The sequence below is a fragment of the Nyctereutes procyonoides genome, unplaced genomic scaffold (assembly GCF_905146905.1).
Source record: "Nyctereutes procyonoides isolate TBG_1078 unplaced genomic scaffold, NYPRO_anot_genome, whole genome shotgun sequence".
In the NCBI taxonomy this organism is placed as follows: domain Eukaryota; kingdom Metazoa; phylum Chordata; class Mammalia; order Carnivora; family Canidae; genus Nyctereutes; species Nyctereutes procyonoides.
Window position 1 is genome coordinate 4485981 of NW_026575035.1, and position 24535 is coordinate 4510515.

Here is a 24535-nt window from a genome sequence, read left to right on the forward strand (position 1 = left end):
TGACAGCAGGTTGGTAAGGCCAGGAAAACTAAATAGTTTAAGCCTAATAGCCTTTTTCTAAGGAGTAGAAAGAACCCCAAAGAAGAGAGATTTCACAGAATGTTTAGGTCAGAGGTCACAATTGACACCTATGGTGGGCAGAATAATGACCCCTCCCCCCAGTGCCACAATCCTAATCCCTGGAATCTGTCCATGTTAATCTACATGGCAAAAGGAAATTTAGTTTTGATTAAAGTTAAGGGCTTTGAGATAAGGAGATTATCTTGGATTACCCACATGTGTCCAATCTATCATATTGAGTCTTTAAATGCGGAAAGCTTTTCCGAGCGGTAGTCTGAGAGCTGTGACAACAGAGAAGGGGCCAGAGAGGTATGATATTGCTGGCTTTGAAGATAGAAGAAGGGAGCCATGAGCCAAGGTGTGTGGGTAGCCTCAAGAAGCTAGAAAAAGCCAAGAAATAGAATCACTGAGCATCTTCAAAAAGGAGCATAGCCTGTCAACATGTTGATTTTAGCCCAATGAGATCTATGGCAGACTTCTCAGCTACTCACTTGTGAGATAATATATTCATACTGTTGTATGCCACCAAGTCTGTGATAATTTCTTAAAACAGCAATAGAAAATGATTATGGCTGTTTACATCCTAGATATAGCCTGCTGCTGGCAAGGTGCACATTCAAATCTTACGTCTACTTTCTTGAAAAGTCAGTAGATCTGTGAACATCAGTCCACATTTGCACATAGAAATATTTCACGAGAACTGAAAAAAACTCTCCTCTTCCAACAGGACAAGTTGTTCTCCAGATCATCATGGTCTTCACCATCCACCTACCTCTGCTACCTCTTTACCCATCTAGCTACTTGAGGGATTTAATTTGTGGTATAGGCCTAAGCCTCTGGACTCAAAATAGCCTCACATAATTAACCATCTGTTTAGCATTACATGGGAACAGTAGAATAATCCCAATGTGGCCAAAGAATATCTTGGACACTGTAAAGTCTGTAGGTAGTCCTGCTGAGTTTCCCATGCCAGGGGAAGAGTGAGGGGGGAGAAATCTTATAGTCAAAAATAAAGGAGCATGCAACAAGAGCAAACAGAGCAGGAATGAGGGCATCTCATTGGATGCCAGCAGTTGCCTTTTTCTGTGCTTTGGCAATTATGGAAAGAAGCTTCCCAGAATTTAGGGTTCATAACACCAGAGGAAAAAGAAACACTAAATTGACTAAAGATTAATTTTACTCCAGAGTGATAAAAGTGAGCATGGTAAAAACTTCAAAAAAAAAAAAAAACCCAAGAAACAATTAGTGGATCATATAAAATGTAGTCATGTAAAACAATGGAATGCATAAAACAAAGGTTAATAGAAATAGTTTGGGGTTTATCTGTTATGTCAAAACAAAGTACAAGTATACAGATGGTGAAAATTGTAGTGTAGACAAGCACACTAGACTGAAAAGTCCCATATGTCATCATGAGAGTTTTTTCTTCTCTTTCAAACCCACATACAGAAGAGGATATAAAAAGATAAAGAGTCGATCTTTGATTGTATTAATTCTAAATTCATCTTATGGCAAAAAGCATTATGATGTTATTTTAATATTAGAAATTAGATTCAGATGAATGTACAAAGAAGACGTGATATATATACATACACACACACACACTCACACACACAATGGCATATTAGTCAACCATAAAAAGGAATGAACTCTTGCCATTTGCAACAACATAGATGAGCTAGAGAGTATTATGCTAAGTCAGAGAAAGACAAATACCGTATGAACTCACTCATATATGGAATTTTAAAAACAAATGAACAAAGAAAGAGAGAGAAAAAAAAACAAGAAACAGATTCTTAACTATAGTGAACAAACTGATGGTTACCAGAGGGGAAGTGGAGGGGGGATGAGTAAAATAGGTGATGGGAATTAAGGAGTGCACTTGTGATGAGTGCTGGGTGTTGTATGTAAGTGTTGAATCACTACATTGTACACCTGAAAGGAATATAACATTATATGTTAGCTATACTGGAATTAAAATTTAAAACTTAATGTAAAAATAGAAATAAAAGAAATTAGGTTCAGTCATTAATTCAAAAAAGTTATATTTCCTGAATGTTATATTTGCGGCAGATTTTTTCAATAAACTTTGAGATGAATTTCATATCCAATACAATGCATGTGAACATTTTAAGTGCACAAGTTGATGAATTTTGACAAATGTATATACCCATGAAACCATCCCCCAATGAAAACACAGAACTCTTCAACTACCACCAGGAATACCACACTCTACTGCATCTTCTAAGAGAAAGTATTGAACTCAAGTCCAATAACAGATTTTTAAACGTAATAGTTATTTTTTATAATAGCAAAGGAGAGTGACAGAAAATAATTTTGCCCGTCAGCCATCATGTTGTAATTCTAAAATTTCTTAGTAACTCCTAAAATATGATAGAGAATGACTATCACCTATTTATACTTTATTTAAAAGTAAAGTACCAAATTTGAGGTTTATATTCACATATATGTTTATGTCCTTTAGATTGCTATGATACAGATGTTGCACCATTAAAATCTATAATACAAAGCTACAGAATCTAGATTTCAAACGTGGATCATGACACAGTAGCAAATAGTAAGCAACATTGCTCAGTATCCCAGTGGTCTTTTTATTATTCTTTCCTGCTAGACTAAAAACTCCCTGCAGGTCATGGCTGTATCTCTCACAACAATTGAATTGTTGCTAACACATGGTAGCACTAAGCAAATATTTGATGAAGGAATGAATGGAACAAGTGCCAAAACTGAGAAGTACCGGCTAAGGTTCTGAAGGAAATCACTTGTGCTTTTCTGTTTTAATGCCAGAAGAGTTTGAGCATAAGAACACATGCTGGGGAGCAGGACATTTTTCTATTAGATGCTTTCTTTATCCCTACATCTTTCAGACAGGCAGAGGGAATGTGCTCTAGGAAGGAGAGTGGGATGCTGGGTGTCAAGTCTCCAGGGTTTAATTCCCAACTCTGAACCTCAGTAGCTTCAAGGCCTTGGGCAAGTCACTTAACCTCTGTTCCAAACAGAAATAATACCACCTCCTCCCAGGAGCACACCAAGGCAAGTTTGATTGATGGCTAAGCTCTTGGAGTCTTTGATGAAATGTGCTGACTGGCTGCCAAGTATTACTACTGCTAATAATAATAATGTTTTTCTAACACAGTCCCACAGAGCAATATAAATCTGTAACAGGGGACAGATTGCTCCAACAAAGCAAATTGTGACCAATTCTTTTTGAAAGAAGGATGATAAGCTTAATTTTACAATGGTGTTGTTTTCTGTGCTCTCTTCTCTCCTTGTTTATAAGGAGAACAAGTTGTTATGGGTGTCCATGAGGTGTATAGGCTTCTTTGGAAAGGGAAAATAAAGGGGAAGGATGGCAGGCAAGCACAGATACAGTCATATTATGGAAACATCATGTTTCTTGGGTGGGTTGATCATCTCTATAAAAAAAATAAAAAGGTGGTTAGTAAAGCAGAAATGGTGTCATTTGTGATATTTCATCAGTTACATGGTTTTACCAAACCTCAAAAGAAAATTTAAGGAGACTCCAATTCAGCAATTTGGTTTCAGAACATCTATTTCTTGAAATAGAAATATTATTCTCTGGTATTTAGGAGATTTTCTCTTTTCCTTTACAATATCTAATATGATTTTAATAAGATTTAATTAGATAGTTTTCTGGGTCATAAAATAATGCATATTTACCCTGGAAAATTTGGACAAAGATATAAAACTTAAAAGAACAAAAATTGGGATGTTGTTATAATATAGTAATTAAAAGTGTGTTCTTGGCATAGAGGGTAAGGCTCCACCTCCTGTTTCCTTGAACAGGCCTCTGAATTTCTGCGTACTTGATTTCATCTTCTAAGTGGGACAATAAAGCCCATCTTCTTAGTTGTTTGAAGAATTCTATTAAATTAAATAGTGCATGTGAAACACTTGGAAGCGTGCCTGGCATAGAAAACATTGTTCATTAAGTTACTGTGATTCTATAATTACTCATAATCCCTAAATTTAAGGACAGTTTTTCTGAAGTCCTTCTGTGTATATAAAATTGTATACTGAGTATGTAGCTTCTTTTGCAGAATTGAAATGTTTATGTTCCACCTCCCCCATTCATATGTTGAAATCTAATCCCCAGTGCATTGGTATTAGGAGATGGGTCCTTTGGGAGGTGATTAGGTCACGAGGGTGGAGTCCTCATGAATTGGATTAGCGCTCTTATAAAAGACACCCCAGAGAGCTCTCTCAGCCTTCTGGCGTGTGAGGGCACAACAAGAAGACAGCTGTCCAAGAACAAGGAAGCCGTTCCTCATCAGAACACTGAATCTGGTGGTGTCTTGTTCTTGGACTTCCCAGCTACCAGCACTGTGAGAGACAAGGGTTTGTTGCTTTGGCCAGCCAGTCAATGGCATGTTGCCATAGTGGCCCAAACAGACTAAGGTAAGATCATACTGTACAAACTGTGTTTAACCTGCTTTTCATCACTTCATACATTACAAAGATTTTCTCATGACATTAGATATTTTTGTGCAGGTATGGCACAATCATTTAGGGCTGCAAATGGTTCTGTGGGTAGATTTGTCATAACCTAAAAAACCACCTTCTTACGGTCAACCATTTACATTGTCCTCAATTTTTCCTTTTATAAAGACTACTGCAAATGACCAACATTAGTGTGCACCTTCGCTTTGGGATGGATCTCTAGAAGTAGAATTTCTGAGAAGCAAAAGATAGGCATACTTTTAAAGCTTTGATACTAAATTGTCCTCCAGAAAATTTGAGACAGTCATATATACATCATACTACTTTAATTTCGTCTTATTAAATCTCTATAAACATGTATGGATTCTCTCTGCATGAGGTATGCCCAAGATACTCTTTTTGGGGGACATCGGGAGGCAGAAGAATAAATAGAGAGGAATAGAGACTGAAAGAGTGTGGATGACTTTTGCACTTTTTCAAGATCAGTTTCTGCTGAAACAGTCTATGGGGGCTAAGCATCTAGTATTTATAAAGCTTAGTAAAAACTGACAACCCTAGACCTGACCCTTCAACTCTATTTAGAAGAATTTGTTTTCCAACTTGCTATTTATCTCTCTCTCTCTCTCTCTCTCTCTCTTTTCTGATTGTGTGTGATACCAAGGCTATTTTGAAATAGCCATGTTCCGGCATAATTTATCATACATTCTTATAATTTACTCACTTTACGATATTTGTTAACAGAAAGCCACTATCTCCTTTGACATTTTCCCCAATCCAGTAAGATGTAAGTCTTGACAAAAATACGAATGCAAGTAAAGGTAGCTTCCAATACACAGTAGCAACCTGACATCAGCTTTTATTTTTCAACCCACTAACTCATCTGTGCCCACCACTTGGCCTCTTCACCTTTTTACTCTCACTTTTTGTTCTCTGCCCTGCCCTCCGAAAAGGGGACAATCATTTTTAAACTAAGGTCATATTCATTGAGTCTAGAAGTAAGCAATATATGGGCTCACTTTGGTGGAAGAAGTAAAGAGAACAGGCGCTCAGTTACTCGAATCGAGTCCTGTCCCTTGATGTTAATATATCCGGCACCTACGTTTAATGGGAACATTCTTCATGTAGTGCAACAAACGGTGTACATCTAAATTCTACATATAAAGCTGTAATTTCATTGAAGGATTCTAGTGACATTGATAAATGATGTCACTGGTAAGCTGTGCTTGAATTACAACTTTAATTATTTACACCTGGGCCTACATTATTCCTGTATTACACCTGTCATAGCACTATCTTGTCCCGGGCCTGCTAACAGGACCGTGATGATAATTTATTCCAATAGTGGGTCAGATAGAACAGCACAGCGGCATCCGTCAACCACTACACAGGATGGTAAGACTAATGCGGGACCGGTCAGGGCGTGAGGGTAGGATTTACACAGGAGCTATTTTGCCAACTGTCTTACCTAAGGAAGAGAGAGCTTTCTGGGCTCTTGAGAGAGGAGCACCGCTAGCCTGCTAACCTAAAAGTAGAAAGCTGTCATTCTTTCTTTCTCTCTCATTCTCCCCTGCTCCCACTTTCCTTTCACCCCTCACTATTTTGTGATTTGCCTGAGATTACCTTGGTAACAAAGGGGAGCCCAGAAGGTATCTTTTAGATACTTTCGTTTTGAACTTGTATGTGCCTTTGAACAGACCCCCATCCTTTTAACAAAATCACCCTGTTTGTGACTTGTCTTATAGTAAAGTCCCCAGGAAAAAGCAATCTGGTCTGGGCACACATAGGTGATTGAGACTTTCGATCCATTTTTATCTACTCAATATTTCACTTAAAGGAAATCCTCAACTTAAAGTTATTTTTACGTATTAAAGACTAATCGAATGGCACAAATGAAATTAAACACAATATTTTGACCTAAGTTCATTCATTGCAAGGCTCAGTGCCAGATGATGGTATTGGGGGGAATGACTCCTACGTGGTAGGGATGTTGATGTACCTTTTCACATACTCTTCCATGAAGATGAAAGAGATGGTGTGAGAAGGGCTTCAACTGGACATTAATCACAACTAGCATTTGAGGTCCCTAAGGAGCCCGAGTAATTCACGAGACAGCCTGAATGAAGAGAAGTTTATTGAAAAAGAAACACGCCAGTCATATCTGATCCTACCAGCCATATGTGGTAGAGAATATCTTCAAATCAGCTTGTGTATAATTCAAATACAGACTATTATAATGGTATCAGCTGCGAAATGAATACTCTTAGAGAAAAGGTACATCAGACTAATTTATTTTCTTGAGAAAGAACATAATAGAGGGAGAGTCTAGAAGGGAAAATACAAACATGAAAATAGTAATTGAGTTAGGTAGTTGGGATTATTGATGCCTCTAACTTTTTCAAGAAAGCTGAGCTTCCATTTGTGTGCTAACAATAAAGAAAAAGTGAATCCCATCAACTTAGTCAAGTTCAGTCTCCTGCCAAGACAGTCAAAACTTCACAGGCACATGGACCACTCCAAAAATCACGATTTATAAACTTGCATGTGCCTATTCGTGTACCTCTAGAAATAAATATAGTTCATTAGAACAAAAGCCACTGTATAAAGCTCTAAACTTCCAGGAAACAATATTGTGCTTCTGTACAATATTGTACTTCTTTTGAGAAGAATCTCAAAAATGTTACATACGAATTGCATTCTTACTAAAATATGCAGGAAAGCTATTGTTAAAAATCCCATGGGCCTATTTTCTAACTTAAATTGAAAACACTATCGTTTATAAAGTAAGAGAAGTCTTACAGATGGGCAGGAATAAAAATCAGCATTAGCTCTAGATGGTCCATGTGACTTATTTTCCATACTACAAACATTGCAGTGCTCAACAAATGGGTAACCTGCCTTTAGCCACATTATTTACATTTAATTACTGGGCCAGAATATCGGGAAAGTTCTTGGGATTTGGTGAACAATTCTCTACCTAGCTTCTTAGTTCTGTAATATTAAGGCAAGTCTTTAAAAGCCAAATCTAAAGTGTTAATCTGGCCTCATGTTCCCACGAGGGAACTTCTTACAGACTCATACCTTTGGCCCTTCCCGCTTTCGGGCTGACTTGTGCCTTCTCATGGGATTTTTCTGACTGGCAAGTTGGAAGACCACAAGGTAATTCCAGCTTCTCTCTTTGAAGCTGCCTGCCCATGGAAAGTCTGGGTTCTGCTCTGTTCTCTGTACGTGCTAAGCTTCTTAGGTCAGGAGGCTTTTGCAGGGGTGTCCTGTGGTGGTCCAGCTCACCGTGACCACGTGACTAAATATAGAGAGTGAAGAATTAAGAAAATGCACACATAAGCCATATCCTTCAGCTTGGGTTTTATCAGTAAGAAGGTAATATTTTGATCTTCATCTGTGTTCAATGGCTACCGAATGTTATTTACTGAGAGTCCCAAGAGAAGAAAGGGGCGATACACAGTCCATTAACTCTGAGAGATGGACACAGGAGCTGATATTTAGGAACCAGAATAGCATGTGTTAATCTTTGCTTCTGATGGGACAGCTGGGAGACTTAATTATTTGCACTTAATAGATTGATTTAGGTCTTACAGCGTTGTGCCTTGGTATACTGAGGCAGTAGATATGTGGCTGTTTTTTTTTTCCAGTGATGCAGCCAGTTATTAGCTGGGACAGACCCCAGTAAGCTGGCTGTCCAGGCTTGAAGGTTCATGTCACTGTCGCTGCCCATGAATCACACTGGGCCTAATATTGTAGGTGAGGCCAGAAAAGGATTAGTAGGGCGTGGAAAAAGAGAGCCCTTTTGTCAGATATCCCTGTGCAGGCTCTCTAGGTGCTGCTTGTGTGGAAAGGATTTTAACTTCATCACACTTTTTCTTTTTTCCATCAAGGTCTTTAAGCTAAGATGTTACATTTCAGGGCAGTTAGGTTCCATGTGAGCAACAGAGCTTCATAGCAGGCACAGGTAGGAATCTGAGTCAATCTTTCTCCCCAGTCTTCATTTAGTGTTGAAATGAAGGGGATGAAAGCATGGAAGGCTCAAAATATGTCTTCACGTGGTTCGCCTCCAAAGAGCTGCACCACACCCATTGCCCTCAGGGGACTGGATCCAGACTCAGAGGGTTAGTGATTCCATCAGTGGGCAGCCCCCCAGCAGAGGAGCCCTTGTTAAATAAAGAACGGACTATCTTTGCTCAGGGTGGAGAAGCCACCTAATGAAATGTTCTCAAACCCAAAGCTAAGAAGGTAGATTAAAAAGGTCTGTGCCAGGAATGTTCTGTCCTCAGGAACCAAGTTTGTTTGTGTAACAAGGAGTAATGGGATCACTTTAAAAATGATCAGACTATAGGCAGCCTGGGTGGCTCAGCGGTTTAGCACCACCTTTGGCCCAGGGCATAATCCTGGAGACCCAGGATTGAGTCCCACATCGGGCTCCCTGCATGGAGCCTGCTTCTCCCTCTGCCTCTCTCTCTCTGTGTCTCTCATGAATAAATAAATAAAGTCTTAGAAAAAAAATGATCAGAACATGATCAGTGGGCTAATGAAAGAGAAATGAAGGTAGTTTAAGTAAGGGGAAGAGAGAGATTTTCTTAAGGGCAATGTCAAGGTCTTATAGGAGAGGGTAGCCCAATATGAACAGGACCTTAGAAGTCAGTCTGGGCAAATAGGAAGGGGCAAGGTGAAGCACGTGGGTTTAGTTCTCCTTACACATGAGATTAGGGAAGAACTTTTTTTAAGATTTTATTTATTTATTTATTTATTTATTTATTTATTTATTTATTTATTTGAGAGAGAGAGAAAATGAAAGCGAGAGAGCACATGAGTTGAGGGAGGGACAGGGAGAAGCAGGCTCTCCACGTATCAGGGAGCTTGATGTGAGGCTCAATCCAAGACCCTGGGACCATGACCTGAGCCGAAGGCAGACGCTCAACCAACTGAGCCACCCAGGGGCCCTAGGGAAGAGTATTTTAGTTGTTACTTGATCAGAAATGGTGGTTGGGGTTCAGAGAAAACTATCAGAGGAAGTGTGGCAAGATCTCCAGAAGTTCACTTGAATGATTCTCCCAGAAGGAGCCTGGGTCCAGAAAACCAGGGAGAGGCATATACTGAAGGCTGCAAATATTTCCTTCCTTAGGGCTTGAGTCAGCTGTTACTTAGCTGGATAGGTATATAACAGAAGACCAGAGTTGTCATGCTTAAGGCATTGGTTGGCATATCTGGAGGGACTCCAGTGATTGTAGGTGCTATCCTCTGCCTTCTGAGGTAGAATGCCTGGGAAGGACATAAATAAGAGAAAGCACAGGGAAGGTAACACTTAATACCTATTGCTATGTGTCATGAACGAATCTCAGAATTTTACATCTCAGTTTATTTGATATTTATAATAACCTCACCACGGAGGAATGTTAATAATCAGATTTTACATCTAAAAAAACTGAGGCACAGTAATTTAAATGTTTTACCCCAAAAAATATATGTATAGTATGTAAAGTAACTAAACTTCAAACTCATGTGGTTTAGTCCCAGGATCTGGACTCAAGCCCTATGATTTACTCTACTTTGTATTCAAGTTCAGTGCCAGGTTAGAGGTCATCTAATGAGAGAATGCATCCTGGGTGGGATCATTCAATGTGGGGATGGAGTGGAGGAAGTAGACACATTTGTTTGAAAAGTATATACTTTTGGCAGACTTGCAGTTGATTAAATTCATGCTTCCTATGGGACAGGCATGCTGGTGGTTGTGAGCAAGGCTCAATCCACAGGAGTATGTTAGAAAAATAAATGTCTGAGAAGAAAAGTGGCAGATCGAGCAAAGAGAGTGAGCTTTTCAGGTGGTAGAAAAAGAAAGGGACAAGTTTAACTTAATTGCAAAAACAAAACACAGTCCCCCTGGAATGAATTCAAGGATAAAGAGAACACAAGAGACATGCCCTGGTGCTCCAAAAAAGTTAAGGCAGAAGGAAATATTATTGTTGACATTAAAGTTTCTGAGTTATTCAAGACCTGATGAGATAAAGACCTGAGGAAAATCTAGGCCACAAGGAAGGACACGTGGCAAAAGTATTGGGCCTGCCTAGGAGTTGAGGGGACATAGCCTCTCAAAAGTGCAGCCATCGGCTGGAGGTGATTGTCCAGATGACACAAAACAAATAAAATCTAGGAGGCAGATTCATAGGGCTTCTTTTTGGTATCAGTAGGAGTAATAATAGCAAATCATAAAACAGGATGGACAGGGCAGTGAAAACACTCTCTGTGATATTGTAATGATGGAAACTGTATATATAGCGATTCTTTTATCCAAACTCATAGAACGTACAACACCAGGAGCAAATCCTCAGGAGAACAACAGATTTTTGATGATTGTGATGTGTTGATGCCGGTTCATCCTCGGGGAAAAAAAGGTACCATTCTGGTGAGTGATGTTAATAATGGGGAGGCTATGCCCAGGTGAGGAGGGGTAGTATGTGGGAAATCTCTATACCTTCCTGTCAATTTTGTTGTAAACCAAAACTGCTCTAAAAAAGCATGTCTTAGGGACACCTGGGTGGCTCAGTGGTTGAGCGTCTGCCTTTGGCAGGATGTCATCCTGGGAGCACTGGGTGTTATACTCTATGTTAGCAAATTGAACTCCAATAAAAAAAATATACAAAAAAAAAATAGTATGTCATCCTGGAGTCCCAGGATCAAGTCCCCCATCGGGAAGCCTGCTCCTCCCTCTGCCTATGTCTCTGCCTCTCTCTGTCTCTCATGAATAAATAAATAAAATCTTTTTTAAAAATTAGAATAAAAAAATAATAAAAAAATAAAAATAAGAATAAAATAAAAAGCATGTCTCAAACTATAAAGCAGGCTATGCGATTAGGACAAGACATGACGGGTTCAGCACGGGGTTACTGAATGCAGAGAGGCCAAAAGATGATACAAAATGGGAATTCAAATATGATAGGAAAGAAAGGTGGCCCAAAGAAGACAGAAAATTTCTAAATTTGCAGCAAAGGAGTGATATCCTAAGTGCATTTATTCTCCAGGATGATAAATGTGTGCATGAAACTCAGAATGGGAGAGCTCTCGAAATTGACTTCATGTTCACAAGCCATAAATTCCATATATTTGTACTGGACTTATTGGCAACTAAACCGTGGAATGCTATCGAGTTTCTTCTGGTAGCTGTCACAAGGTCTAGATTTCTATCAAGTACAGGTATCTAGGAAAAATGTTTTACTTGAATAACAGCTTCAAAGGCCTAGATGGTTTTTGCTTGTGTTTTGAACTTCCTGGGATGTAGGACTAGTACGGGGGTGGTCTTTAGACCCTTCCCTTTGGACAATGAGAGGCATTAATGTGAAGTGGATGGTGGAAGAGAAGCTGTTGAAAAGCAGGGAGCTGGGAACCACAGTGGTGGTTTCCCGTGGCTTCTGGGGGTTCTTTTGAGAATTACCTACCTGACTTCACTTGTGGTGACTTTCCTGTGAGTCACACTTCTAGATTTCCTGAAAGTGGCCTTTTGATCTTATCTCTTGCAGCCCTACAAATGGTTGTATACATTTCTAATTCCATGTAATAAATAACACTTTAATTGAACTAATGTGGAGTGAGTGGCTTCTATCCTGACTCATAATATTGAGGTCAAAATAGGTCAAATTCTGAGGCTTAAAGGAATTTTATTCAGATGGAAGACAGCCCAAGATGGAGGCAGTAAAGAAACCCTCACTCTACTCAGATATCAGAGTGAGTTGCCTTTGGCTATGAATGACTTGACTATGAAAATTTGGTGATAGGGATACTTTTTGGAATTTAATAAATCTCTCTTGAACTTGAGAAGGCAAATCGTATTTTCCTTTGATTCACTTAAATTTTGTTAATTCTTGATTTATTTAGAAAAGACCTGAAGTTTAATTTTTGATAATTCCTTCTGGGAATCAATAAGGGCACTATGTTAAAATGTGAGACATTTTGGGGCAACTGGGTGGCTCAGGGGTTGAGCATCTGCCTTTGGCTCAAGTGGTGATCCTGGGTTCCTGGGTTTGAGTTCTACATCAAGCTCCCCACAGGGAACCTGCTTCTCTTTCTGCCTATATCCCTGCCTCTCTTTGTCTCTCATGAACAAATAAAATCTTAAAAAAAAAAAAACATTTGAGACATTTTTATGTTCTGTTATTTTGAAATATATTTGTATTTACCTGTACAGTCTCAGGTGAGCTAATTAAGTAATATGGCTGGACATCGCTAGAGATAGGAAATGGTTCAAGAAGTAAATTTTATAGGCAGGACCTTGGAGTTAACTTAATCAATATGGTGACTCCATTCGAGTCTTATACACACAAAAGGTAATTGCCCAAAGAGGTTCTAGAAGGGCACACAAAGAAAGAGTAGTTCATATGAGGTAAGATAGTTTCTAAAGGTGAGGATAGGGCTCCTCAATAAGTTATTGTTTATTCACCCCAGTGGACCTGCCTCACTCAGGTTGACCATAAGACTTTTGAAGCTATGGCAGGTGAGTTGGGCAAGGCAGTGATATCTCAAATGCTACTCTCCGAGAATGAGGAGTGTGCATAGGGGAATCAAGAACCTTTGTACTTCCATGGCTTCATGTTTCCCGAGGGTTCTTCCAGGAGAATAGCATCCTCTACCGCTATTCCTTCTCAGTCTCCCTTGTCTAGACCACTCATCTGGACTTCTGTTTCGTTCTGCCCCTTTGGCAAGGCAGTGAGATGTACCTCACTGGTGAGTTTGCCAGAAGGAACACTTCTGCATTCTTTCTCTTTTGGATCTTCTACTCCAGAGTCTGTCATGGGGTGAGCTTGCCAGAGCTTATTGGAGCAGTGCTGACCATGATGATACCTGTAGACCTCTAGGTAGCTAGACCTTTCTAGCTCTGCATGAAACTAAGTAGCCTGTAGCTCTAACACTTCTTGTGTTAATATTCACTGCTTGCGTGAAATATTAGGAAGCCCCCTGTGGCCACTCACGTAAGCTAGGTCTTCAGTATGACTTTGGCAGTAATGTGACTGATAACTTTGTTCTCCAGGATTTTGAACTTAGTGAAGAAAATATTACTCCAACATGAGGTAATTCTCTTCAGTGGAAAAATGCGTTGCAAGCATCAAGATCTTCTGTAGTCTTACTAGGACTTCCTGTTTAGTTTCCTTGATGCTGACCAGATGCATTATTCCTCTTTTCCACTACAGGTCATGGTGGGAAAGACATTTTACATTGTGACTTGGCACACGTGCAGAAAAATCACAATTTTCATAAACTTTTTTTATTAAGTCTCCTGTCTCTGATATTTTCTATTCTACTTCGTATTTTAAAAATGATGATTATGGCCTCCAAATAAATTTCTTACCCTTGTAATAAATCACAACCCACAGTAGTTGAAAAACACTAGACTAAAGCATAATATGTTCAGGTATTAGGAAAGAACACACTTTTGGAACAAGTTCTAGGCAGAGATAGTGTTTAAAAGACAATATCGTTTTCCTTTCCTGCAAACATTTGTGATGATATGCTTTGCCCTCCAAAAGAGCAAAATGAAACTCAGGTGTGAGTCTCCTTAAAGAGCTGATGACAATCCTGAACATAATATTTGTTTCACTTGTTGAGTTCAGGACACTATAATTTACATCCGGTTGGAAAATGTTGCTTAATAGTTGCAGAGCTGCATACCTTCTCAGCTGGATCACATGCTCCTTGTGGGCAGGGAGCATAAATTCAATTTTTCTTCTATCCTTCATTCACACTTAATATGTGGCAGGTACAGTCCCGGACTTTGAGGACTAATTAAAGAACAATACTAAACTGTCATTAGTAAGACCCTTTGCCAGGTGATCAAGAGCCAATTATTTTTATAGACTCACAATTGGAATTCTGATAGTAATGTGTAAGTAGTTGAAATCAAGTGCAATTAGTGCCAATTTCTGGAATAGGCAAATTCGGAACTGACTTTTAATATATTTTTTTTAATTTTTTTATTTATTTATGATAGTCACACACACACACACACAGAGAGAGAGAGAGAGGCAGAGACACAGGCACAGGGAGAAGCAGGCTCCATGCACCAGGAGCCCGACGTGGGATTCGATCCCAGGTCTCCAGGATCGCGCCCTGGGCCAAAGGCAGGCGCTAAACCGCTGCGCCACCCAGGGATCCCCGGAACTGACTTTTAAATGATTGACAGATGATTGGGGAGCCTCTCCAGAGGCTATACGTTCTGGGTCTCAGCACATCACCTGTTTAAGGAAAGCAATTTCATTGTGAAGGACTCAGACAATCTTTCCCCTAGATGTGTGCTTTGAACCAATTATAATTCAGTGCCAGAGAGAACCAGAGCTGAAGCTTATCTGACGTACTGGTAGAGCATCACTAGACTTTACAGATCAAGGAGAAAATAAAGAATAGGGCAGCCTGGGTGGCTCAATGGTTTAGCGCGGCCTTCAGCCCAGGGCCTGATCCTGGAGACCTGGGATCAAGTTCTGAATAGGGCTCTAGTCCCGCATCGGGCTCCCTGCATGGAGCCTGCTTCTGTCTCTGTCTCTCTCTCTCTCTCTCTGTTTCTCATGTATAAATAAATAAAATCTTTTTTTAAAAAAAAGAATAGTTCGTTTTGCAGGGCTGATCTAGAAAGTGCAGAGGCATGGGGTTGCCCTTAACAAATTGTTTAAGTAATTGGCTAGTTTAGGGTGGAAAAAGGAACCAAAAGCCCAAAAGGATTGTGTCCCAATCTAGTCTGATCCTAAGAATCACATGGGATGGATGGATGAGAGTTCATATTCTAAGATGAACCATCAGTCAGAAATAATAACCTAATTAGTCTAGAGTAGGGCCCAAGTTTGGGCATCACCGGTCAAAGAATAAGTAAAATTAGTAAGTATATTCCAATAACTGTCATTTAAAAAACAATTATTCCTCACCAAGCACATATGGTGTATTGGACATTGCTTCTCTGTTGTATAATTTAATCTTGAGAAAAACTTTATGAGGGAACATGCTGACCTCCATTCCACAGAGGAGGCTCAGAGCCTATTCATGCAGCTGGTAAGTGAAAAGCCCACATCTGTTCCACCTCAGCCCCTGTGCCCCTGACCACCACGTCAGTCACCAGCACCTCCAAAGAGGAGCAGTTCTCCACCGTGTAGGTGCCTGTTCAGGATCTTGGGCTCTGAGGTCTAACCAGCCTGATACACCATCTCTGTTTCACAATTAACTGTGTCTGATCATAGTAAGTGGCATTTGCTCATCTGTAGAACAGTGATATTAATAGTATCTACTGCCACTGGAGGTGTGGGGGCCAACTGCTAAAAATCTATTGAAAAGAAAGGTGCCCTCAGTGGAAGTATTGGGCCTTTGTCAAGCGTCAGCAAATAGGAATTCAGTGCATGTGGAAAGGATGTCACGTGTAGTTTTAAAAATAATTTTCCATTAAAATCTGAACTTTAAAAAGTTTCTCTTCTTTGGGATCACTTCCCTGGTTTTTCTCTGATGAGAGATAGCCATTTTCTCTTGAGAATATGAGATACTCAACTGGCCCCACAAAAAAAAAAAAAAAAAAAAGTTGCCTCAGCACAGCTTTTCAAAACATTAAGAAAGTGTACTAAATTACTCTTCCTCTTACCACATGCCAGAATATTTTCTCTTGCCCTCCCAACTAAAAGTAATGTGTCTTAAGTCCTAACAGATTCCGGGGATTAACTCCTATGACTAATATTGGGCAGGCTCACCCAGGATTTATTAGGGATCAATGTGACCAATGAGCTTGGCAGCTGGTAGTGGTCCTCCTTTCCTCCTAATGCTGTAAAAATAACATTGTTGCCATTATTACATCATTTCAGTGTCTCTAAATATGTTCATCAGTCTGACCACTGCTAAATGTTTTCAGAAAAAAAAAAAAAATCCTTCTGCCTCTCCAAAGGTTAGCTGACATCGAAGAGCTGGCAAGTTACCAAAACACAAATCTTGGTCTCCTTCCTCACCTCCCACCGCCCAGCTGATTGAACAAGTAATAGTCAAAATATTTGCAGAGACAAGTGTTGCCCACAGGAACACCAAGTTTCTCCTACTGATTAATTCTTTCTGTTCCAAGTTAGCAGTGCAATATTGTCCCGAGTGCTAAAACTGCCAGTAACGCTCTCCCTTTTGTCTTAAAGGCACCACGTCTGGAGCTTAATGGCAGCGCTAATTCTGATTTATTCCTCTAAATGCCAAATCTGGAAGGAGAGGTCAAAATGGTCAGTGGGTTCCCGTTATGGTGAGCTCTAAAATGAAATAAGGGGTAACATGGCCAGAAGGGGCAGATAGAGAGCGGCTTGATCTTGCCCTCATTTACTCAGACAGTCCACTTACAGCTCATCTGTCACCCAGGATCACAAGTGAGCCTTCCTGGGTGGCTGCTGCCACAGTCTCTGAAATATTTTGCTCATTCTTTCCCATCGGAGCCAAGTGTCTCTTACAAAAAAACAAAAAAAAAAAAAAAAAAAAAAACAGCACTGCTCATGTTCCTAAGACCTCAAGATTACCTCTCCCTTAAACCCATGCCAACAAGGAAAGGCCTCTCCTGTCTCGATTCCCTTATTTCACAAAAGTTTTCTCTCTCGTTAATCTTTTACATTCAAAACATTTCTGGCATACGAGGACTGCATTTAATTAGTGCAGACACTTGGAAGACTAAGTGTCTTGGCCTTACAAGGAAAGGAAGGAAGAAATGTCTCAGGCCCAAAGGTCTGGCACTCTGAAAGCCAGCAGCTTAAGCCCATCACCTCTCAGCTATTGAGGTTAGAGAGTAGAAGCAGCACTAAGTTTATAAACTATTTGGAAGCCACCCCTATTAGGATTAGTGCTCTACCTTATGTGAACAGGAGAGTTATCAGACTCTGACACCATGAACCGAAGCGGATCCAGCTTTCAGAGAAAGAGTTACCTTTAAATCCTAGCGCGACACATAATCTAGCTTACTCTCGCTATCTTGTCTCCATCAGCCTGCCCACCTCGATGCCCACCAGCAGCTCCAGCGTTGAATGTTCTCTGCTGTGATTTCATGCTTCCTCTATACGGCCAACTACTCACTACCTCCCAGATTTCACTGGGGTAAGAAATGGACCCTGAGGTCCTCCCAGGAGGCCAGACAAAGCTATTGATACCGATTGTTTTAGTACAGCCTCGTTCATCTCAGAGATAAATGCATATGCAATAGTTTGCCTCTCGAATAAGAGTTGCATCATGGTGATTAAGTCACATTTCAAATCTGCAATATTCAACAGTCTCTTAGTGATTCAAAAACACATAAAGTGGTCCTCCTTCTTTCCACTTCACTGTTTAGATGAGATCATCCATCCTTCTCTCCTATACTCTAATATGAGGAAGACAAAAAGCCACGGATATTACTTTGTATCCCAGGGGATACAAAAAAAATATTCCAAAGACAATACTTCCGACATTAAAGACCATGCATGTATTGGTTTTGTTCCATTTAAGTATAAAATCTTTTTGTGATTCACTTAGGCTACATTATACCTCACCTTCCGACACAGCTACGGGCAAGGGCAAGGACTATCAGTAATTGAGTTGTTCTCCTGCAGTTATTAAACCTGCACTATTCGAACCAGATACATAGGCAATTTCTATTACTCCTCCCTTTCAGCTGGTTTGCTTTTGAATCATCATTTGCAAATATTTTATTGCATCTACATGTATCTACATGTTTCTGGGGGAAGTGAGCTTCCATTTTCCTTAACCACCTTTTCTGTAATGAATGTGTAGCAATCAGGGTACAAGATTCTTCACTCCAGCCTTCTTGTATAAGGTTAAGATATAGTTGTACAAGTATATACTTGAGTGTATATGCTTTTTAATTCCCCTTCTACTTCAATTCCTTTCTCTCACCGGCCTTTAGAATTCTGTATACCTTTCAATGCATTACATGAGAAATACCTTGTAAAGATATGGAAAATAGAATATTTTTACATTAAATTTTTCTAAGCAACTGGACTATAATTTTCTGTACATTCACATGACTCTATCTCCATCCCTTGCCCAAACCCCATGGATTTCCCATGTCTTCCCAGCAGATGAGGGATCTTTTATTCCTACAATACTATATCCTGTTGTTACTGAACATGACTTGTGGATGGCATGGATGCACAGGAAGTATTGGCTCTGCTTAGGAAGGATCAGAATAAAAACCATGTTCTCTGTGTGTGTGTGTGTGTGCGCGCGCGTGTGTATGTGTGCATGCACATATGTACATGAGCACACACAAACACACATGGTCACGGTGTTAGAAAGTAAAAACCCAGACCAGTGAGGCAGCTCCTGGTAAGAAAGGTCTGGAGTCTTGTTATGTAGGCATTTCAAGGCAGAGGGAAAGAACGAGAATAAACAGGACTTACGAACTGGTCTCTTTGTCTCCAGCCTTTGTCCTCCTTCAGATCTCTTCCACACTGTAGCTGCCAGAAAATAGAAATCTGATCATGATAATCCCTTACTTAAAAGTCTTTAATAGCTCTCTGCTAACCCGTAAGATAAAGTCCAGACTCCTTAGCATGATATATAAAGCCCTTCATTATCTGGTTCCGGCCTTCGTGGTCAGCGTTATCTCCCTCCACTCCCCATGAAGCTAGAGCCATAGAGCCTTTTTATGTTCCCAGAACATACTATGAGAACCAGGATCTTGTCTTTATTTAGGACCACTATCATGAGAAGAATTCCGTGACCCCCAAGAAGCGTTGGGAACTTTATATCTCTAGGAGTTTTGTTTCCTTAACCATGGCTTAAATATGAGCTAAGTGCCTTGCTTATTAGAAAAGATCACTCGATGGAATTATGTTGATGTGGGGTACTGTTTAAAAATACATCCATTCAATTTTACTTTACTCAGACTGCTTGGTCCCATTAAGTACTCCCTGAAAGTCTAAAATGCGCTGGGATTTTAGTGGGGTATCATTTGTTACTAGTTTGTTGTGCTCTGCTTAGCTCGCTTTAAAGTAAATCAACCTAATGGTCTATCTCTTTGAACCTGTGTGTGTGTGTGTGTGTGTGTGTGTGTGTGTGTGTGTGTGTGTGTGAACATGTGCTTGGAAAATTTCTCTCAGCAGCTCATCCAGATGATCATGAAAATTAGAAAAGGTCGTGAAAGACTGCACTTATTTTGGAGGTGCTTTCTTGAATGTGACTATCTGGAAGCCCGAGAACTGACCTGGTTCCCATCCTGCCATGAGGAGCCTTCCTGACCCAGCCTCAGGCTTCAGTTCTGCCCACCTTGAGCCAGACTCTGGCTTTGTGGTATTAGAAAGTCCCTAAACTTCTCAGGGAGACGTGGCTACTCTGTTTCAACTTTAGCCACTTTGCAGCAATTTCCAGTCTATTGAAATCTTTCTTTCTTACCAATAGCTTTGCTGGTAAGGCTATTACTGGGCACTTCTAATTACCAAATGCAATAAAAAATTTCAGTCCTTATCCGCTGGATTTCTTTATACCACTTACAGTGGTTGATCACTCTCTCCTTGAAACTCTGTCTTCCCTGAGCTGCTTATTCTCATTATACACTTGGCAGTATTTTCTCTTTCATCTTTATGGGGTCTTTTCTTCTTCCTACCTTTCACATGTTGGTGTTCCCCATGGTTGAGTTCTGAGCCCACTGCTCACCTCATTTTCACAGCTGGCAAGACACCTAGTCTTGTGGTTTCATCTTTCATCCAGACTTTTATGATTCCCTCACCCTCATCTCAAGCTTGGACCTGGCTTTGGACCTTTATCCAAAGTCCTGCTGGTTGACTTCTCCTGGATTTCCCACTGACAACTCAGCCTTTAAATGTTCAAAATAAACCTCTTCATTTAACCCCTCTTCAAACAGTTTTCCCTTAACAATCTCTGTCTAAACTGATAGTACAGTTACCCACAGTAGAAATCTGGGAAATCTCTTCATTTCTTCCCAGTGTCCCATGTTTAATCAGTTTGTATATTCTCACCAATTTTGCCTCTAACATATTTCAAATACACCTTTTTCTTTCATCCCTGTGATATTGCCCAGGTTTTGATGAGTGTCTTCACAGACTCCTAACTAATTTGATGACCTCATAACAGGTATCTCTGCTTTCAGAACTCTGCTCCTCAGAGTTCAAATCAACTTAAAAATTTTTTAAGGACTCTGTCTTTCCTATACGATAAAACCCAAGAGCCTTAATATCTATGAGACCTTCATTGATCTGGGTCATGACTATTCCTTTATGTTCTTATCACCTCCGCGTTTTCACATCATCTTCAAGAAAACCAAAATCCACCTGGCCCAGATGATGATGTTTCTCACCTCTGTACTTTTGCAGACCCTTTCTTTTTCAATACTTTAACTGTGAGAGCAATGTTCACCATATGATCACCATCCTCCTTTGCTCTTGCACTTGAGTTGGGATATATGACTAGTTCTGATCGATAATCTGGAGTGGAGGTGAGATAGATCATTTATAAGTCAAGGCAGTTAAGTGTCAGAGTACTTACATCTCCTCTCATTCTCCATCTCCTTTCCCTAGACACATGAAAGAACTCGAAGATGTAGAGTTGCAATTTGGAAGCAGCCACAATCCCCGAATCACTGCTGGTGGAGAAGAACCATGAAATGATGTCTAATCTACTTGTCCTGTAACATAATTAAGAAATAAGCCTTTGCTGCATTAAAACCATGACATTTTTGTGTTTTATTGGTATTGGAAGATTTTGCTTTCAGGATTACACTCCAGAATCATTAATTAGGAAAATTGTCTCTATCCCTACCCGGACTGTTACCTGCATCTTCCCTGGGGTTCCCAAATTGTGATTTTCATTTTGTCATAGCAATAAAATGTATCTGATGATATGTCTACCCATTCTTTCTTAATGATCAATTGTGCTCTCTTTCAGGGCAAGATCTATGCCTGCTCTATCATCTAGGTTTGTTGTATAAATTAATCAGTTAATGTATGAATAGTATCCTGAGCTGTACCCATACAGAGTGAGTGCTCAATAAATATAAAAAAAAATCACCATTATTGTTGCCATTAATAGTGTTATTATGGTTATTTCCTCAACACCGATCATGATGTCTGGCTCATACTGAGTGCTCAATACAAGTAAGAATGAAACAGTGTATGGTGTAATCCTTGCCTATATAAAATTGAACTAATGCTTCCTCTACTTCACAGGGTTGCTGTAAGGAATGCAGTTAACTGTTCATGGTTAAACACAACACTGTGTAAGTTATTTTTATTCTAATCTATGCATACAGAAGTGGCATTTTACTTATTCCTCTTCATTTAACTCTTTTCTTTCAGAAAGACTTAGTCTTTAGCCATAACAGTTTCTAGTGTATTAAACTTCGGGATTTTGTTGCAAAAGAGATGTAGTACTAAAATAAAGATCACTGAGGCTTAATTAACTATGAACCTTTTTTTCCAACTTTTCAGTTTCTAAGAAAATTTAAATAATCTTAAATAAATTCTTAGAGGGATCTATACAATATCTGTATTGCAACTACTCATAAACTATACATACATTATGCATCACAAATGTCATAGTCAGCTAGAGAAACCTAGAGAAGCTGGTATTTATAAAATATGACAATAAAGACAAAAGATGGTAGCACATTTTACTAGTTTCCTGTTGGCTGCTGTAACAAATTACCACAAACTCAGTGACTCAAAAGTCACTGGATGTCAGAAGTCTGACACAGGTCTCAACTGGGCTACAATCAAAGTCTGACAGGACTGCACTCCTTTCTGGCAGCTCTAGGAAGGAAGCTTTTTCCTTGCCTTTCTCAGCTTCTAGGGGCCACTCACATCCCTTTGTTTGCAGCCTCCTTCTCACACAACACTTTCTTATTGATTCTGTCACCGATAGATCTACTGATCCTCCTATCTCCCTCTTATACGGATCCATACATTAGGTCCAGCCAGATAATTCAGGTCGATCTCTCAATTGCAAAATCTTTAATCACATTCTCAAAGTCCACTTTACCATGTAAGGCATCATCCTTACAGGTTCTAAGGATTAGGATGTTGGCATCCCTACCACACTCTTGAGCCTATCATACAATCTAAATTTTTGTACATTTGATATTTATTAAGTGTAAATGTAAACTTTAGAGCAGAACAATGGAAGAAAATAGGAGTAGTGGACTCTTGAACAACAGGAGGGGTTAGGGACACCACACTCCTGCAGAATTGAGAACCTGCTTATGACTTTTGACTCCCTCCAAGCTTAACTACTAGTCCCCTGTTGACTGGATGCCTTACCGATAATATAAAGTCAATTAACATACATTTTATATGTTATATGTGTTATATACTGTATTCTTACAACAAAGTAAGCTGGAAAAAAGAAAATGCTATTAAGAAAATCATAAGGAAGGGAAAAATCTGTGTATAAGTGGACTCACACAGTTCAAACCCATGTTGCTCAAGGGTCAACTATAAATACAGTTTTCAAGTTTTCATTAAACAGTTGTTTTGTATATTTAAAATGGTTTTCGTGGACTTACAGCAGTCATTGTTTTATTTTATTTTATTTTTTAAAGATTTTATTTATTTATTCATGAGAGACACAGAGAGAGAGAGAGAGAGGCAGAGACACAGGCAGGGGGAGAAGCAGGCTCCCTGTGAGGAGCCCGATGTGGGACTCGATCCCAGAACTCCGGGATCACTACCTGAGCCCAAGACAGGCGCTCAACCACTGAGCCACCCAGGCACCCCAAAGCAGTCATTGTTTTAAAGTGACAAACCTAAGTACTCCATACGTACATGTACACCATGCATCCACTTTCTTCATCCAAATATAATATTATGCTCCCTTGATGATGTGGTCTGTTACCCATCACCCCACTAGACTGTATCTTCTACGAAAAGTGACCTGAGCCCTTTGTTTCCCTCCTATATTCCCTATGTCTAGCGGATAGCTACCTAGAATAGAGGCCCAGTAAGTTGTTTTGCGGCTGGCACTGGTGTTTAATCCTTCTAGCAACTATCATATTCTTTATCACTAACAGATCCCAAGTTTGTTCATTCTTCCTTTTTTTGTGAGGTATTCAAGGAAAGAGTTTCTTTCTACACCCGAGAGGTGAATTTTAATTAGTCTGAGACAATCATGGTAATATCATCCCCCATTCCACTGACAATTAATTTAAGAATGGGCATGTGATTACTTCCAAGCATGAGAAATCCACCAGGGACTTTCCAGTGATAGTTTTCCTTTCCTGACAAAAAGATGTACAAGGAGGAATGCCACTTTTCTGAGTCTTGATGTGATTGTCTGAGGATGTGGTGTCTGGCACTGTGGCAGGACCTTGAAACCATGCTGTCATAGAGCAAGGGATCCCCAAGAAAAAAAGTAACTGGCTAAGGATGGCATTGCAGGAAGTCATAAAATATATAGGCTCTTGATGAAATTATAGGCACTGATTTAACCAACCAGGAACTTCCCTACCATCAGAATTGTTGTTATATAAAGCACTAAATTCCATGTTTTAAGCCACTTTTATGTATATTATGTTTTCTGCAGATGAAAACATCTTAACAGATACATTTAAGAAAATGAATGGATGGATGGATGGATGGATGGATGGATGGATGAGGTGTTGTTTCTTATCATGCTATGCAATTTTGTACTATATTTTGCTCATTTGTAAATGAGAAAGTTGAGAATGTTCCCTCTTATAACCTTGCCATTTATCAATCTGCCTTTAATCAACAAATACAGAATATTAAAACTGCAATTAGAACAGGACTTAGCTGATGTTTTATAAGTGATGTATTTTCTATCCTTCCAAGTTCCATCCCTGGATCAAGTTAGAAAATCAGAGAATTGTGTAAAACAGGACATCAGGTTAGCCAACAAAGGAAACCTGCCTTTGTTAAGATTCATTTTAATATTTTGCCCTTTTTTAAAAATAAAAGTATTTTTTTTGCAAAATGCAATAGCAAATTGTGCATATTGTTGGTAACACTGAATAATACAGTGATTATCAAACCCAAGGCTA

General features: G+C 39.6%; 1 long non-coding RNA gene across 1 annotated transcript in view; it reads left to right on the plus strand.

Annotated features, from left to right (window-relative positions):
- LOC129505388 (uncharacterized) overlaps positions 1-21437 on the plus strand; it is a 38541-nt gene extending 17104 nt beyond the window's left edge. Inside the window, exon 3 of the long non-coding RNA XR_008663516.1 lies at positions 21060-21437. This is a non-coding gene — a long non-coding RNA (uncharacterized LOC129505388). The remainder of the gene's footprint in view (positions 1-21059) is intronic.
- Positions 21438-24535: the final 3098 nt, after the last annotated feature.